This window comes from Pelobates fuscus, chromosome 13, assembly GCF_036172605.1.
Source record: "Pelobates fuscus isolate aPelFus1 chromosome 13, aPelFus1.pri, whole genome shotgun sequence".
NCBI classification, from domain to species: Eukaryota; Metazoa; Chordata; class Amphibia; order Anura; family Pelobatidae; genus Pelobates; species Pelobates fuscus.
In genome coordinates, this window is record NC_086329.1 from 88,314,855 (window position 1) to 88,327,793 (window position 12,939).

At 38.4% G+C, this 12,939-nt stretch overlaps 1 protein-coding gene across 1 annotated transcript in view; it reads left to right on the forward strand.

Annotated features, from left to right (window-relative positions):
* Positions 1-12,912: 12,912 nt before the first annotated feature.
* Positions 12,913-12,939, forward strand: part of SLC39A1 (solute carrier family 39 member 1) — a 55,199-nt gene continuing 55,172 nt past the window's right edge. The window contains exon 1 of the mRNA XM_063439876.1: positions 12,913-12,925. The gene's annotated coding sequence lies outside the window, so the exon portion shown is untranslated. The remainder of the gene's footprint in view (positions 12,926-12,939) is intronic.

Genomic DNA, 12,939 nt, shown 5'->3' on the forward strand with positions numbered 1-12,939 from the left:
CCAAGCTGTGCTCGAGCAGAGTTGGATAATTTTTCCAAATCAGAACTTTTGGCCTACATTTTGCAATTCAGTTTTCAATTCACTACAATTCTGTGTATAAAACCGTGTAGCTTTTTAAAGAAACTGCCTGACAAAGTGCTTAGTGATAGGTCAAGGAAATCCAAAAAGATATGGTTAAAGCCCCGATCATTGTCTTGGAGAAAACCTTATCAATACCAAAGAAATCATAAACATTACAGCCTGCTAACCCTAACTTCTGGAATAAAAGGGAATCATGACATGTCACACATGTCATGTGTCCTTAAGGGGTTAAAAGACAAATTGCATTCTTTGCCATCATTTCATTTGGCACCTGAATCCCTGAATTACATGTCCCACTTATCTGGAATGGACAGCTGGATAAAGATCTACTGTCATTAAATGAATGGGACATTACTTTTTGAAGTATGATACTCAAATACCAGATTGCTAAAACGCCATTACTAGTACTTAAAGGGACACTGCACTGCCTAAATACAGATCTCTTGTCTTTAGCTTTTGCAAGACCTCCCCTTCTATCCCCGCCCAGACTTTCTGCGGCTGTCCACCCACAGACTTCCCAATGCAGATCATTGAGCGGTCTTTGCAATGCACGTGCTCTGGGCAATTGTTTCCTCTAGAGTTCAGTGCACCTAAGCTAACTGATCCAGGAAATAACAGGACATGTTGTCTGCTTGAAAAAAATGTGGGTGTAACCAGTACAATTTATAAAAGTGTCAATTTCTCTTCATACAGAAAGCTTTTCAGCAAGCTAAAGTAATTTAGGGGTCTGGAGTGTCCCTTTAAAGGATCGGTTCTGCTTAGAGAATCAGTTATTTCAAAGCACTTGAAATATTTTTTGATTCTCATGTTAAAAGTTTACACCATCCAATAAAACACTAGTTTTGGTTAGAGTAACCTTGCCTGTCCCACCCCAAGTTTTTTAAATTAATAAATAAATAAAAACTAAAAATGACCTGCCTTCCGATGCTGAGGCCAAGTTCTCCTCTCACAATTTTCCTTTATTTATTTACTATTTATTACTGGCATTTATAAAGCGCCAACATATTCCACAGCGCTGTCAATTTGGGAAAAAGACAAACACAGTAAGAACAGACCGATACAATAGATAGAGGTCCCTGCCCCTGAGCTTACAATCTAAAGGTTAAACTGGGGAGATGAGACAAGAGGTAGCAGAGGAATTTGTATGTGATGGCAGAGAGAGTTAATGGTATAACTGCAGCACCTGATAACATGTGAAGGTAATAGGGAGGTGATTGGATGTGGTTCCAAACAGCTGGAGGTGCATGCTATGTAGCAGGGATAGGCAACTTCGGCACTCCAGATGTTGTGGACTACATCCCCCTTAATGCTTGCAAAGCATCATGGGAGGTGTAGTCCAAAACATCTGGCGTGCCGAAGGTTGCCTATGCCTGCTATATAGTTAGAAGGAACCAGGGTGGGTGGGTGGGTGGAGCCAGGCAAAATTAAATGGCCTTCATGTTGCAGGGATGGGTGGTTTGGGTCTTTACTGACGTCACTCCCCCTAGCTGCTGGAAGAGAAATGTATTGGGAGAATGGACTAAGGGGAGGACTTGGACGGCAAGAAATCGCCAAAGCAAATGAGATTTTTTAAAAAAATATTTACTAAAAGTTACTTTTGAAATACTTATTTAAGCACCGAGGAATAAATTTCTTTCCCCTTTTTAGACACCAAAAGTGGAATGTCAAATTATGTCTACTATAGCCCTTTAGGTAATAATGATAGAATCAGTCCATTATATATAGATAGATATATATATATAAACAGACTAGGGTTTATATTTACTAAACAATGACTTGTAGCAAACTGAAAACTATTGCAAAAGTTAGACAAAAATAGCTACGTAGAGAAAATAACTGATCTGGAGAATGTTCTGCTAGCATCCATTTTTTAATAAAAAATTGTAGTTTTATTTATTTTTTTATTTTTTAATTCTTTATTTTTGTTGTGCGGGAGGTTACAGACATATCAACAGACGCCACAACAGCGTATCTCAAGAATTACATAGGTTAAACAGTGGCGTGGTAATTCGCACATTTTTGTAAAATTTGCACACTTAATCTAAACAGTTGTATCAACATAGTGAGATTTAGCTAAGAGAACTAGCATAAAGAAAAAACACACATATATATACGGTTGGTCGATTGGCAACAGAGAGTGTCGGCTAGTGGCTCACATTACAGGTCTAGTTCGCTGCAATGTTTATAAAATATACTTGCACAGCTGAACCTACAAATTTGTGGGGTGTGTAGGTGCTAATATATTGTTAGATATGGGTTAAAACAAGTTAAGGGAGGCTAGAGTGCGGCTGTTCTGAGTATTACCATATTGCCATTATTAGAGTCTTGCTCATGTCCTTTAGCTAGCCTGAGAGCGGGGAGGTCTATTGCTTATTTTCTGGTATTGGAGGGTGCCCTTATACCTGTACACCTTAAACATAGGAAACCGAAAAAACGTTGAGAATGAATAGTCAAGTGAGGCTATACACTGGATAAAGCAAACAAGTAAGAGTCATTTGTGACATTGAGGTACGTCAACGGAAAAATGCAGTAGAGATGGTGACAATAGATTGTCAGGCACATTTTTGTTTTTTAGTGCGGCTAACAGCTTTGCAGACAAGCACATTTTGAAATTATTAAGATCTTTAGTTCAACCGTGTGGATTCCCGCTTATGTAATTATGGTGTGAGAGTATTAAGACCTTATTAAAACAATACCACTGAGGCAGCGCTTGTAGCCACACTATAAATAATATAACAAAATGCTGATTCGCAGATCAAGCTAGTGTGGTGAAACTATTTAATTACTGATTATGTAGCAATATGTTGACCCGTAGTTCCCTAACTACATGCGGGCGTGGAGGGCATTAGACATGCTAGTTAAGCCCAGTGTCGTTTTCTAATGGTCAACATGAGTGGGCATGTTTGCTGCAACATCGTTAGGCTTAGTAGAGTAAGCGGTTTTTCGCATGTTAACTATGGTTGCTAATTTAGGTGATTTATAAAAGTTACGGTCTAGTTATAGTGGTGCGTGGCACGAGAGGGTTAATGTCAGCTAAAGTAGTGAAAGAGTAACTGTTGACAGGAAACAGAGAGAACTTGAGTTAGCTAGAGCATGTAATCATGGCTTAGAATAACCACTGTGTATAGGGGGTCATGCTCCAACATGGAGAGACCTGTTGCCTAGATAGCCCCTAGGCTTTTTAAGGTGCCTATGTGGGCAATTGAGAAGAGTGGTCTTGCTAACCACGGTAAGGTACTCTCGGGTAGATAAGTGTTCATATGGGGAGTAAACGTGGACTATTAAAAATAAAGTAATTCAACGTAAACTGGTAACAAGCAATCAGGGCTCAGTGAGAACCTTGCCCTCCTGCAATAGTGTTCTCGTTGGTCCATGTGCATGCGGGACAGCTGAGTGACTTGGGGCAACCGGCTACCTTCGAGGCCTAGTTTGATTTTTATCTCACTCATTTGTAAATAGACTCCACCCTGTCCTGAAACAAATATTATATAGAAATAGTAATGGTCACAGCTTCTAGGTCAGAAACGGTAAAACAAAATGGTAAACAGATAGAAACCAAATGGATCTGAGCTTTTAAAAAGTTTTGGGAATTATGTTTCTGCCATGATGAACAACATTTTGAGGTAAGCAAAGAAGTGTGGACAAATCCTACTGAAGTTGGCTCCGCACTAACGTTCACATACCCTATCAGAGCAGTGCAATTTATTTTTATATGTATTGTCATATTTAATTTTTGTTTTTCTACTTTCCTTGTGCAAAATATTTTCATTAAATTATACCACAAATTGTTCTTTTTCCTAGTGTATTACATTATGCACATTTACAATGGCTCTACTCTTTTAGTGGCCTCCACTCAAGGCTAGAATAGATAAACCGTTAAGGACAAAGACAATTGTCCACATTCGGAATGGAAACAAAACCTTGAGTTTGAGCTATGGGTTTCTTCCACCATAATTTAAGTTTCTCTTTATGTGCCACCCATACATATGATAAATCCTTTTTTTTTTTTTTTTTTTAAAGGACAGTAAGGGCTTTCATTGACCATCCTATATGTATGCGTAGCAACATTATATGTAAATACAAAAATATATAAAATAAAAATTGAAAACCAAAAAATGCAAACTACTTTTTTAAATTTATAACAATAATTAAACGCAGAGGAGCTCTGTTTTTCCAATAAGACGGTGATATTAAAAAAGGGAATAGAACGCTTAGCTTTTGTTTATATATCGTAAAAATCCAGAGTATGTCCCATTAAGAAATACAAAAGTACAGAAATAGTAAAACCTTAAGATAATATTATTACAAAGTGCCTATAATGAAACAATTATATTCTTCAGAGCTAAAATTCAAGCTCTGGTTTGTAGTGATTTTTGGTCCGTTAGGGAGGCCACTCTGCTCTTTTGTAAGTCAAATGATGGGGATATCCTTCCCTTTTCCCAAATTGTTTAGTAAGCATTTTAGAAGAAACGGGGTCCGGTCAGGCGCCGCAGCCATCTAAGAACGCGACCGGATCCCTGTTGTATGTGGGCAGCACTTCCTCCCAGACAGAGCACGCCAGCTGGAGGGAGAAGCTGCTGACCTAGCACACCATCCACAGCCAGCAAGACCAAAGTAAGTCACCCTCAAAGAAAAAAGGTAAGTGAACAGCACATTTAAACATATATGTGTGTGTGTGTGTGTGTGTGTGTGTGTGTACCTGTGTCAGTGTGTGCATCTGCCAATGTGTGTGTGTGTGTGTATGTGCCAGTTTGTGTATCTATATGCCGCGGTGTGGATCTGTGTAGCTGTCAGTGTGTATGTGTTTTATTGTGCCAGTGTGTGTGTGTGTGTGTGTGTATCTGTGTGCCAAGGTGTGTGTATCTGTCAGTATGTGTATCTGTGAGTTAGTGTTTATGTCAGTGTGTGCATCTGTGTGCCAGTGTATGTATCTGTGTCAGATACACTGACACACACCTGGACACACAGATACATCACTGTGTGCCAAGGTGTGTGTATTTGTGTGTCAGAGTGTGTGTGTGTTTTTCTGTTTACCAGTGTGTGTGCTAGTGTGTATATGTGTATGTCTGTGCCGGTGTGTGTTTGTATGTGTCAGGTGTGGGTCTGTCTGTATATGACTGTGTATGTGTCGGTGTGTTTGTTTATTAATGTGTAAGTATATATGTGGCAGTACATTTACAGACATCCCAGCAATCAAACACCAACACAACACTCACTCCTGCAAACACAAACATGACATAAAAAGACACCCCTGAATTCTAACTCCAAAATTATATACAAACACAAATGTACATCCATATTTAAAATCCAACACTACATCCGAATACACCTCTGCACGCAAATGCTAACATTCCATACAAGCACATTCCTGTATTAAAACAATAAAATTACATACAAACACCAACTCTACACACAAAAACACACCTGCTCCTAAATACTGCAATCTGTTTACTATCTGTAGAAATTAGTGTGTGTGTATATAGTTAAAAAAACAAAAAAAACAATTTGCCAAAAAATAAGACATGATGCTTGGCTTATTGAAAGTTTTTGGGGAGGGGTGTAACAAACTGTCAATATGACTGTGTCCCCCAACAGAGTGCAACCCTCCCGCTCCCTGCCACCCCTTTGTTCCAGTACCTCAAAGAGCGCTCTCCACGTGGGTAGCACCAAGGAGACATCCACCAGGGAGAGGCGCGAGCTGACACTATGAAACGAGCAGGTGGTTTCACAAGCGCAGAGACCATGCCGACCAATATGAGAAACGCTACCATTCAAATTGGTTTTGCGCCCTCTCTCTCGATTGGTCGGCAAAACACCTCCACTCCCTGAAAGCGGATTGGCCGCTGCGTGTTCGCGCCCTTTCTCCCAATTGGCTGCCGCTTTCCCTGGCCTAAACCAAGTGATCTTATGGAACGGTTTTCAGGTATGTACAGAGCCAGAGAAATCGTGTAAAGTCTGGGCTCGAGGCTCTGTACATACCTGAAAACAGTTCCACAAGATCACTTGGTTTAGGCCGATGAAAGCGGCGGCCAATCAAGAGAAAGGACACAAAAACATAGCGGCCAATCAGCATTCAGGGAGGGGAGGTGTTTTGCAGACCAATCAGGAGAAAGGGCGCAAAACCAATTTGAATGGTAGCGCTTCTCCCATTGGTCGGCACGGTCTCTGCGGTTGTGAAGCCGCCTGCTAGATTCATAGAGTCGGCTAGTGCTCGCGCCTCTCCCTGGTGGATGTCTCCACATGGATAGCACCAGGGAGAGTGCTCTTTGAGGTAGACAGGCCTTTTTGTGGGACACAGGGGTAGCAGGGAGCGGGAGGGCTGCACTCTGTTGGTGGACACAGTTTGTTACAATGCCATACAAATGTTTCTCTGCACCAGCCTGCACCAGCTGATGTGGCAATGCAAGCACACATGTATAAATCTATGCACAACCAAAATAAAGAATTTTAACCCCCCCCCCCAAAAAAAAAACAAAACCCAGGGCTAATCACAAAGTGAAAAGTGTCGATCATTCCAAATGTATTTTAAATTTAAGTGATAAGACAGTAGTATACCCACTAACCATAAGCAATAGAGCTGCTAAATTGAAAGTGGTTCCAGGTGAACCTCACTTAACACCAAAAGTAGAAAACAGAAAGCAATAAAGTGGAAACCACCTTCACAAAATTAATAAGATACAACCTGAGGAATATATCCAAAATTGGAATATTCTATATGAGCATGTAATAAAATCTGGAATGATAAAAAGTGTATATCATAGCGTAACACAGTAAGATAATGATAATAAATTGTGAAGTAAGTAATGCACTCACAAACAAAAGTGTAAATCAGGCCTCTCACCCCCCTGGGGTATATGCAGTATGGGACTTGATAGTAGATCCAGATATTAGAATGTCTTCAGAGATATGGGAAAAAAAGGACCATACATAGTGAAAGTACGTATAAAAATATCAAAAGAGAATTTATTGGTAACACTTACAGACATAAAGTGGTAGTAAGCATGTCTCCACTCTCAGTGGAACTGGAAGGCAGAGTAGTAAATACCAAACACAGATCCAATCGGAGTAGCAGAGTACAGGAACAATAAAAGGACTATAAAACAGATAAAATCAAGAAACAGTCCGAAAAAGTTCAATATCCAACGCGTTTCGTCCGTGGTAAATGGAGGACTTCTTCAGGGATATGAGTAGATTCGAGTATGTGGGAACTTTTATATCCACTTCAATCTTCCTTGATGCCGTTCACCGGCAGCGTGTGTTCCAAACTGGAACGCAGAATAGTACTTCCTGTGACGTCCATCCGTCTGAATTGCGCATGCGTGATCGGGGAAAGAGTTCTAAACATATTGAAAGAACCGGTACCTAAATGCGCATGCGTAGGAATCTAAATGATAGAGAAAAATGTATACACCAGGCGGAATGTCGCCAAAGAGATTAGTGAAGAATAAAGACCAACGAAAAAACGGCAAATTATCGCCGCGAGATACAATTATTGAAAAACAATAAAAATATATACTAGTAGTATACAAGAATATGGATAGGCACAAGGGCAGACACATGGGGCATGGAAATCCCAATGCCCCAAATGGATGCCACAATGCCAATCACCACATTGGTGTATAGATCAGATACAATGCTCCTAAAGTGACATAGTACAGAACATAAAATAACCCATACAAATAACAATATGCTGAAAGTCATTATATGGATATATGAAACAGGGTTGACCAGCCAATGTTAACAATAACCACAATCCCAAGGTACATTGATAGTGACCTAAAAAGGTCAAAAATACAAATTAAAAATAAATAATAATATTAAAAACCAAGAAACACAAAACATAACACGAGAGAAAAAAGGAATACCTATAATACTGCATACATAATAGCTGAATCAGATTAAATTAAACCTGACAAGTCTATTTCAGCGTTGAGACCATAATGCAGTGTTTTAAGGGTGTAAATCCAAAACGCTTCCTGGCGTATTAATTCTTGTAGTTTATCTCCTCCTCTACATCCTAATGTAATGTGTTCTATACCAAACACTTGTAGTTGTTCCCACTGAAAAAGGGGACAAGTACTGCAATGTTTTGACACACTATGATCTAATTTACTTTTTTTGATATTATTAAAATGCTCCAAAAGTCTAATATGGAGTTTCCTAGTGGTGCGGCCTACATATTGGGCTCCACATCCACATTGAAGTAAATAAATGACAAAAGTGGTGGAACATTGGATATGTTTCTTAATTACATAAGTTTTTTTAGTTTGAGTACTCGTAAAGCTGGTTATTTTCCTTTTTTGATATTTACATGTGGAACAGTGACCACAACAATAGAAGCCCTTTAAAGGTTGGAGAAAAGAGCTACTAGGAGTGGGAACAGACTGTATAGGAAGAAGGCTGGGGGCCAGTTTATTTTTAAGATTAGATGCTCGTTTGTAGATAATTTTGGGTCTATTTGGAATAATCTCCTTCAGTACACTATCTCTTTGCAAGATATACCAATACTTGTTTAAAATTTTTTGAATCTTTTTGGCATGAGGATTATACTGGGTTATAAAAGCGAATTGGAAATCGTTCTTCTGAGATCCTGAACCATTGTCCAATTCTAATTCATATTCCAAATTTAATTCATACTCAAACTCTAATTCAAATTCTTATTCTAATTCTAATCCTAATTCTAATTCATATTCTAATTCTAATTCGTATTCAAAATCCGTCTCCAAGAAACATAGTCCACCAGGTTCGTCTAGTAATTCCTTTTCTAGAAGTGACAACCAAGAGATTTTTTTAGACAAGGGGCGAGACCCAAGGTCAGACAGAAATTATACACTCCCAACCCACAACAGATTCCAAACACTAAGATCTCCAATAAAAAAAAGACCTCACTCAGAGGTAGAGGAGGATCAGAGTACATCAGTACATCTTCCATACAGACAGAATTAGATAAAACCGAAGGTATTTTTAATTTGTCCCAGGTTAATTTCACACCAGATGAACTTTCACTCCTTAAGAAGGGATTGAAGTTTGCTCCCGCATCCAACTTAAATTCTTTCAATTTATATCTCGATAACCAGAAATTTCTTAAAAAATTAACCATTAAAAGATTCTTTCATAATAGGGACACTGATAATACCCAGACAATTTTACCCATACAGTTTGATATACAGGAGGAACCGATAGATGATCCAGAGTCTAAAGGAGGGATCACGCACACCCCTTTCAAGCCTAAGTCACATTTCTATCCCTGGTCTGCTAAAAGTAAATACTTGGACATCTTCAACGAATTAGTTCAAGCAGATCTAGATAAATTAAATGACCTTAAATACCATTCTAATCTAAACAAAAAAGAAAGATCAGCTCTAAAAACTCTCATTGAGAATCCCAACATAGTGATTAAAGAGGCAGATAAAGGGGGAGGTACAGTCATTATGGACAGATCCTATTACATGGAGGAGGCTTATAATATTCTTTATGATCCAAATACATATGAGATTCTATCATGTAATCCCACTCCTGTGTTTTTGCAAGCTTTGAAAGAACTTCTTGATCTGGGCTTAGAAAAAGGGATTTTAAATAAAAAGGAGTATGATTTTATTTTTAACCCTAAATGCAAAACCGCCACCTTTTATTTTTTGCCCAAGATCCATAAGAATCTCCATAAACCTCCTGGCCGCCCTATAGTTAGTGGTATTTCCTCCTTGTCATGCAATTTGTCCGAGTATATCAACTTTTTTTTACAACCTTATGTCCCATTGAGTGATTCCTATATTGGAGATACCAGGCATATTTTGCAAGATATCAACAATATGCCATGGAAATCTACATATATTTTGGCTACGGCCGACATCACTGCTCTTTATTCGAATATCCCACATGAGAAAGGCACTTCCGCCATACAGGACACACTCGAACACCATCAATTTCTTCCATTGACTCAAATTGAATTTCTGATGCAATGTATCTCATTTGTATTAACAAAGAATTTTTTTTGGTTTAGTGGCCAATATTTTTTGCAGAAGTGTGGCGTCGCCATGGGTACCAAATTTGCCCCCAGTTTTGCCAATATATACGTTTCCCATTGGGAACAGCGTCATATTCGGCTGGGTGCCCATTCTGGGGGCAGTTTGGTCCTATGGCGACGCTACATAGATGATGTGTTGTTGGTATGGGAAGGTTCTGCTGCAAGCCTAGAAACGTTTTTCGAATTTGTCAATTCTAATAATTATAATCTCAAATTCACCCATAATACCAGCCGAACCTCACTGGATTTTTTGGATCTCTCTATCTATATAGAAAACAATCAACTCAAAACGAAAATTTTTTTTAAACCAACAGACTGTAACACCGCAATAGATCTGTCTAGTGCTCATCACCCTCCCTGGCTTTCAAATATACCTAGAAGCCAACTAATTCGTCTTAGACTAAATTGTTCAGACGATTCTACTTTTTTACAACAAGCCCAGTTGATTAAGGCACGATATTTGGAGAAAGGTTATAACCAAGTTCAAATTGATTCGGATATACAGAACATATTGGACACAGATAGAACACAATTTCTGATAAATAGGAATAAAAACAAAAAGCGATTTGACAATGGTTCAGGATCTCAGAAGAACGATTTCCAATTCGCTTTTATAACCCAGTATAATCCTCATGCCAAAAAGATTCAAAACATTTTAAACAAGTATTGGTATATCTTGCAAAGAGATAGTGTACTGAAGGAGATTATTCCAAATAGACCCAAAATTATCTACAAACGAGCATCTAATCTTAAAAATAAACTGGCCCCCAGCCTTCTTCCTATACAGTCTGTTCCCACTCCTAGTAGCTCTTTTCTCCAACCTTTAAAGGGCTTCTATTGTTGTGGTCACTGTTCCACATGTAAATATCAAAAAAGGAAAATAACCAGCTTTACGAGTACTCAAACTAAAAAAACTTATGTAATTAAGAAACATATCCAATGTTCCACCACTTTTGTCATTTATTTACTTCAATGTGGATGTGGAGCCCAATATGTAGGCCGCACCACTAGGAAACTCCATATTAGACTTTTGGAGCATTTTAATAATATCAAAAAAAGTAAATTAGATCATAGTGTGTCAAAACATTGCAGTACTTGTCCCCTTTTTCAGTGGGAACAACTACAAGTGTTTGGTATAGAACACATTACATTAGGATGTAGAGGAGGAGATAAACTACAAGAATTAATACGCCAGGAAGCGTTTTGGATTTACACCCTTAAAACACTGCATTATGGTCTCAACGCTGAAATAGACTTGTCAGGTTTAATTTAATCTGATTCAGCTATTATGTATGCAGTATTATAGGTATTCCTTTTTTCTCTCGTGTTATGTTTTGTGTTTCTTGGTTTTTAATATTATTATTTATTTTTAATTTGTATTTTTGACCTTTTTAGGTCACTATCAATGTACCTTGGGATTGTGGTTATTGTTAACATTGGCTGGTCAACCCTGTTTCATATATCCATATAATGACTTTCAGCATATTGTTATTTGTATGGGTTATTTTATGTTCTGTACTATGTCACTTTAGGAGCATTGTATCTGATCTATACACCAATGTGGTGATTGGCATTGTGGCATCCATTTGGGGCATTGGGATTTCCATGCCCCATGTGTCTGCCCTTGTGCCTATCCATATTCTTGTATACTACTAGTATATATTTTTATTGTTTTTCAATAATTGTATCTCGCGGCGATAATTTGCCGTTTTTTCGTTGGTCTTTATTCTTCACTAATCTCTTTGGCGACATTCCGCCTGGTGTATACATTTTTCTCTATCATTTAGATTCCTACGCATGCGCATTTAGGTACCGGTTCTTTCAATATGTTTAGAACTCTTTCCCCGATCACGCATGCGCAATTCAGACGGATGGACGTCACAGGAAGTACTATTCTGCGTTCCAGTTTGGAACACACGCTGCCGGTGAACGGCATCAAGGAAGATTGAAGTGGATATAAAAGTTCCCACATACTCGAATCTACTCATATCCCTGAAGAAGTCCTCCATTTACCACGGACGAAACGCGTTGGATATTGAACTTTTTCGGACTGTTTCTTGATTTTATCTGTTTTATAGTCCTTTTATTGTTCCTGTACTCTGCTACTCCGATTGGATCTGTGTTTGGTATTTACTACTCTGCCTTCCAGTTCCACTGAGAGTGGAGACATGCTTACTACCACTTTATGTCTGTAAGTGTTACCAATAAATTCTCTTTTGATATTTTTATACGTACTTTCACTATGTATGGTCCTTTTTTTCCCATATCTCTGAAGACATTCTAATATCTGGATCTACTATCAAGTCCCATACTGCATATACCCCAGGGGGGTGAGAGGCCTGATTTACACTTTTGTTTGTGAGTGCATTACTTACTTCACAATTTATTATCATTATCTTACTGTGTTACGCTATGATATACACTTTTTATCATTCCAGATTTTATTACATGCTCATATAGAATATTCCAATTTTGGATATATTCCTCAGGTTGTATCTTATTAATTTTGTGAAGTATTTTAAATTTAAGGCTAAAATTATTGAACTGGGAAAATTCACTGTCGGCTATGCTTCCAATAAGACCATTTTGGCCTTGAATTTAACATTCACTTGGCATTCTCCCTCTAGTGAATAACAATGTTAGTAAGTAGTTAATTTACTTTTCCAAATGTAACCCTGAAACATGTGTGGGTGCAGAACTCCAATACAAAGGCAGCATTGCCGAGTCATTTATAAACTTAGGGTAGAGACTCCACAGTCCACAACAGGTGCTTCTCCTATCTACAAAACCAGTGGTCAAAAGAGATGGGTCTGGCCTGTAGTGGGAATCAGCTT